Raw genomic sequence first — 6625 nt, forward strand, 5'->3', positions numbered from 1 at the left:
ATATACTGAAAATATGACACAAAAATATTCATGGTATTATATATTTAATAATAGTTCAAAATAATAAAATTAGGAGAGAGAATTCATTTTGACAACCAAATTATTACTCTGAAATAAAGTTCTATATGAGTGATTCTACCAAATTCAACACTAATAAGTAAACTCTTCTCCCTCACCAAAATCCATAGCCAGGCTAGCTTCTTAGCTCCCAAAATACAAAAAATAGACAGAGTATCACCAATTTAAGTATTTTAGAGTTACTCAAGGACATACTGAGTACCTATACAATTAGATAATTTTTTTCAAATTCTAATTCAAACTTCTCCACATATTTCATAGTGGAAATGTAGGTGTGGACAGGCATGCCCACACAACTAACTGGTTGTCAAGGCTTGATTTTTCAGGCTAAAAGACACAGTGCACTGTATTTTTTGCCAAATATTTTATTCTATTTTACTCTGACTCATATCTGGCAGGAGTTTTTACCATCTTTGTGAATACAGGCATACCTCAGAGGTGGTAAAGATTCCATTCCAGACCACCACATGAAACCAAATGCCACAATAAAGCAAGTCACACAAATTTTTTGCTTTCCTTGTGCATAAAAAAAGTTATATTTCACTATACTGTATTCTGTTTAGTGTCCATTAGCATTACATCTTAAAAAGCAAAAAGCAAAATTTTAAAAATTGTATTGCTAAAAAATGCTAATCATCATCTGAGCCTGTAGCAAGTTGTAACCTTTTTGCTGGTGAAGAGTCTTTCCTTGATGTGAATGGCTGCTGACTGATCAGGGTGGAGATGCTGAGGGTTGGGGTGGCTGTGGCAATTTCTTAAAATAAGACAATGAAACTTGTCACATTGATTGTCTTTTCTTTTCAGGAATGATTTCCCTGTAGCTTGCAATGCTGTTTAATAGCATTTTGCCCACAGTAGAACTTCTTTCAAAACTAGAATCAATCTTCTCAAACTCTGCTGCTGTTTTATCAATTAAGTTTATGTAATATTCTAAATCCAACAGTCTTCACAGATTCTTTACCGGGAGTAGATTTCATCTCAAGAAACCACTCTCTTTGCTCACCCATATGAAGTGGCTCTTTACCTGTTAAAGTTCTATCATGAGATTGCAACAATTCAGTCACATCTTTAGACTCCACATCTAATTCTAGTTGCTTCCTGTTTCTACTATACCTGCAGTTACTTCCTCCACTGCGGTCTTGAATCCCTCAAAGTTATCTGCGAGTGTTAGAATTAACTTCATCCATCCTGTTAATGTTGCCATTTTGACCTCTTCCCATGAATTAGAAATGTGCTTAATGGCATCTTGAATGGTGAATCCTTCCAAGAAGGCTTTCAATTTACTTTGCCCACGTCCTTCAAAGGAACCACTATCTGTGGTAGTTATAGCCTTAAGAAATATATTTATTAAATAGTAAGACTTGAAGGTTGAAATTACTCATTGATTGATGGGCTGCAGAATGAATGCTGTGTTAACAGGGCATGAAAACAACATTAATCTCCTACATCTCCATCAGAGCTCTTGGGTGACCAGGTGCATTGTTAATGAGCTGTAATATTTGGAAAGCAATTTTTTTTTTTTTTCTGAGCAGTAGGTCTCAACAGTGGCCTTAAAATATTCAGTCAACCATGTTGTAAACGTATATGCTGTCATCCAGGCTTTGTTTTTCCATTTGTAGAGCACAGGCAAAGTAGATTGAGCAAAATTCTTAAGTGCCCTAGGATTTTCAAAATCATAAATGAGCACTGGCTTCAACTTAAAGTCATCACCTGCATTAGCTCCTAGCAAGAGAGTCAGCCTTTCCTTTGAATTTCTGAAGCTGTGTATTGACTTCTCCTCTCTAGCTATGAAAGTCCTAGTTGACATCTTCTTCCAATATAAGGCTGTTTCATCTATATTGAAAATCTGTTGTTTAGTGTAATCACCTTCATTAATTATTTTCGCTAGATCTTCTGGATAACTTGCTGCAACTTTTAAATTGGCACTTGCTGCTTCACTTTAAGCTTTTGTGTTATGGAGATGGCTTCTTCCCCTAAACCTCATGAACCCACTTCTGCTGGCTTCAGGTATTCCTTTGGCAGCCTCCTCCCCTCTCTCAGCCTTCACAGAACTGAAGAGAGTTAGGGTACTGCTCCGGATTAGGCTTTGGCTTATGGGAAAGTTGTGGCTCCTATGATCTTCTATCCAGACCACTAGAATTTTCTCTACATCAGCAATAAGACTATTTAAATTTCTTATCATTCTTGTGTCCACTAGAGCAGTACTTACAATTTCCTTTAAGAATTTTTCCTTTGCATCCACACCCTGGCTATCAGATGCAAAAGACCTAGCTTTCAGCCTATGTTGACTTTCCACACCCTTTCCTCACTGAGCTTGACCATTTCTAGCTATTGATTCAAAGTGGGAGACTTAAGATCCTTCTTTACACTTGAACACTTAGAGGACACTGTAGAATTGCTAATTAGCCAAGCTTTAATATCTTTGTGTCCCAGGGACTAGGGAGGTCTGAGGAGAGGGAGAGGGACAGGGGAATGGCCAGTTGGTAGCACACTCAGAACACACATATTTATTGATTGAGTTTGTAATCTTATGTGGGCACAGTTTGTGGCACCCCAAAACGATTACAGTAGTAACATCAAAGATCACTGATCACCATAATAAATACAATACTAATAAACAAATTGAAACGTTGTGAGAATTACCAAAATTTGACACTAAGACACAAAGTGAGCAAATTATGTTGGAAAAATGGTACCAATAGACTTGCTCAAAAAAGGGTTGCAACAAACCTTCCATTTGTAAAATAAATAAACAAACAAACAAAAAACCGTATTTGCAAAGCACAATAAAGCAAAGTGTTTCCTTACTCTAGTTTTCTATCTTTCATCCCATTAAAAATTACTTTAACAAATGATCAAAGAAAATGTAGTCTTTCTTAAAGATTCTCAGGTATTTTGTACTTTTTTTTTAATCTCAAGGCAGAATTGTGATGTTTCTACAAATCTGTTTTTAGTATAATTTTTTGGTATTGGATTGGAAAATAAAAGTCATTTTTATAGATTTTTTACTGTTAAGTGACAAGGTCCTCCCACTGGACATAAATTAACTTTTGTTTTCTTTTTTGTTGTTGTTTTTTAATAAGACTAGAAAGAAGATATCCAAAAGAATTTCTCACCCCTTGCATTTCCTGCAACACCATTCAGCATAACTAGTTTATTTTGTTTACTTTTAATTTATTAAGCAAAGATATCATTTTCAGTACAACAATATCATCCTTTAACAGAAGGAAAATGTTGCCTAAAATGTGCCAAGTTTTAACAGCCTAACAAATTAATCTGAACTTAGGATGAGAATGGCAAGGTAGCAGGTAGAAGATCTTGGTTTTAGGAAATGAAACAATGAAATCAAATTAAATCTGTCCAATAATGAGATATACCCTTAGCAAAAGAATATATGGTGAACAATTATTTAAATACCAATTATAAATCAAAACACAAACAATAAAGTTCCAGCAATGTTTTACATCTTTGTCTTCTAGTTTATATATTTTTAAAATATAGACAGACTTTGACAAGATAAATTTTCACATGAACTCTTTTGGTGGAATTCAGTTAAAAAAATATAAATTGGAGTTAAGTCAAGAATGGGACAAGGGAGAGGGTCACAAGAAATACTGACAGTATTTTGGAAGAGTTTTGCTGTGAAGAAGAACAGAGAAATGGGACAGCATCTCAAGGGTGGTGGTGGTCAAGACGTTTGTTTTTTCTCCCTGTACTTTTATTTGTTATATTTTTAAGAAACTGTAAGTCATATGTAACCTCACTATTATAAGACACTGCACATTTATCCTATTATATTAATGTATTTGCCTATGTAACTGTATATAATTCATTATTAGCTCATTGCTTTAGCATTTGTGACATTTCATTATGATCAAGTTCTGCCTTGTTTTAATTCTTATTAAGATTCATGTGTCTCAAGGTAAAGGAGAAACTGCTCCAGTGTCTGGGTAACTGCTGACACGGAAGAGGCACTAAGTTCTTGTTGAATAAGTAAATGAATAATTATTAGTAGAGTCACAGAATAATGTAGCCATTAAAATTTAGAAGGACTTTATTATGACTAAGTAGCTTAGTGCCTGTGATACCATGGTAACAGCAACCTATATTCAACAAAAGCCCTGAAGTAAAAAGAAATGGACCCATTAAGGACCAACAGTAATTCACTTTACAAGGAAGGATGAAGAAGGACCACAATTATAACCGTATCCAAAGAATGTCACCAGGCTGTCACCAACGCTGCCTGTATCTTCCATCTGATGGTAGCATTAGAATTGGAACCATAACCATAGACATGACCTATATGGCAATGACTCTTAAAAAGAAGGAACTTCAGTTCATTTTTCCTCTGATACTGCACTTCCAAAATCCCAAACTTCCAACAGTTGCCTTCACCAAGATGAAATAACACTGATGCTCTAAGTCAACATATTGAACAGTTCTCTTTTCTGCCTTCTCTGGGTACCCAGGCTCATTTGCACGTGCGTTCTCTCCACCTCACCCCTCTTTCTCCTATATATACATCCATATATATGTCCATATATATATATATGTATCTTTCAAAGATACATTATATTCTTTGAGGTAACAGTCCATGAAACTCCCTAATTTATTGACTCAAATGGAGGTTTAACTCAACAGTCCGTCTATTTAAATGAATGAAATATTATTACCATCTAAGATCTAAAGCTGAAACTTTATTTCTTTAGAATATAATGCAAATACTTCTAAGAGGAAGAACCACCTTGACAACTTTTATGAAATGTATTTAAATGCAAAAGTCTAGGTTGAATAAAATCTAATTTACTTTTTAAAAGGTTCTGAATTGTGTTATGAAAATTAATATCCCATGAAAATTAAAAGTTCCAAGCATCTGAATGTTCTTCACTTGCTTGTATTAATCTCTGTTTTAATGGGAGGAACTGGTTCGTAGTTTTACTTCCTCGTCTTGGTATCAATACTCATTTTTCATGTACTGTGTAATGCAAGACATTAAAACATGTCACTTGGATTCATATTGAATCTAGGGTCACAACAAGGATCATAGCTTTTCCCTGTAATGTCCAGTCATCACTGATATCTGGTGGTATCTCATTCCTTTGCAAGTGTAGTGAATTATCCTCCAGATTTTTCTCTTATTAGGAAATTGCTGCAGGGCACAGTGCATGCACTAGCTAACACCTGAAGCAGTTATTTAAATACATGACATGTTTTACATCACTGTGTAAATCCGAGTCCTTTTCCTGTTTTATTTTACCAAAAACAGTCTCACCTACCTCAACTATCAGTCTTAAAAAGTAAGTGCTTTCTATTGAAATTGCATTGAAATAATTAATTTGTATAAAATACAGATTCTACTACTTAAAAAAAGCTAATTTTGAGCTCCTTGCAAAATTTCCGTTACATCCATCCATATTTGTGGTCTATTTTTTCTTGGTGTATTATTATTAATCTATATTTTGAGGTAGTTTTGCAAGGACATAGTTCTAGAAAGTCTAATTGATAAAAACTAGATAAAAAAATAGGGGGGGGGGTTCCCTAAAGATGATTGGGAAAAATTATAACTAGAAAATTTCCTGATTTCTATTTCTATCCATAAAGAAGTGTCTTATTCCTACGGGATGGCCAATTTTGTTTAACTTTAAAGTGATTGCCTGAATGAAATTAGATTAATTTTATTTGAAGGAGCAAAAACATAATGTGACAACTGAATTGAAAGACAGTACATCTTCCTTTATATAGAAATGCTTGGTATTTGTTTAATATAAGATATACCTCATTGGGACTTTAGAGATAAGGAGATGATGACAGAATTTATTGGAGATAAATAATGTTGGAGATAATGGTGTGTTTAAATATTTTCATTTGGACATTAGTGGGATGGTTTCTAATTTTTCAGAAGAGATAACCTCCTTACACATGGCAATGTATTATTGATGGCAGACATCCCCAACCATACCCAAGCCATTCCGCTGAAATAATTCAACTTTGTAAGTTGAGCAGGCTTGTTGTTCATATTCCATGGCTCATCAAGTTCAAGTTCAACTTGGCAATGAAGGCATTTCACAAAGAATAACTCTCAAGAATGCCTTCCTTCTGAGTTTCCCAGGCAAAACTCTTCTTTGAACTCTTGCCTCATAGATTATTAGCAATTATTCCTTATCCAAGGCTGACTACACCTTCCTCATAGTGTCTGCCCTCAAGTGAATTCTCTGTCTTACTCTCAGCTTTTCCCGTCACACACAGACACACAGACACACACACACACACACACACACACACACACACACACACACACACAATAAAGAGGCTTCAGGTAAATAAGAAAGTTCCTCACCACAGATTTCTTAGACCTACCAGTGACAGGAGGATATGGCTTGACCTCATCAATGGTATAATAAGTACATTTTAAAAAGAAAATCTGGGCAGATTAAGAACAATTTTCAACTCAGAACTGGTCTTTTTGAGAAGTAAAATAAATTCATCCTGTTACTTTGATTTCTTTTTCTTTTTTTTTTTTTTCATTCCTTTTTCATTCCTTCCTTCA

Source organism: Camelus bactrianus, chromosome 6 (genome assembly GCF_048773025.1).
Source record: "Camelus bactrianus isolate YW-2024 breed Bactrian camel chromosome 6, ASM4877302v1, whole genome shotgun sequence".
NCBI lineage: Eukaryota > Metazoa > Chordata > Mammalia > Artiodactyla > Camelidae > Camelus > Camelus bactrianus.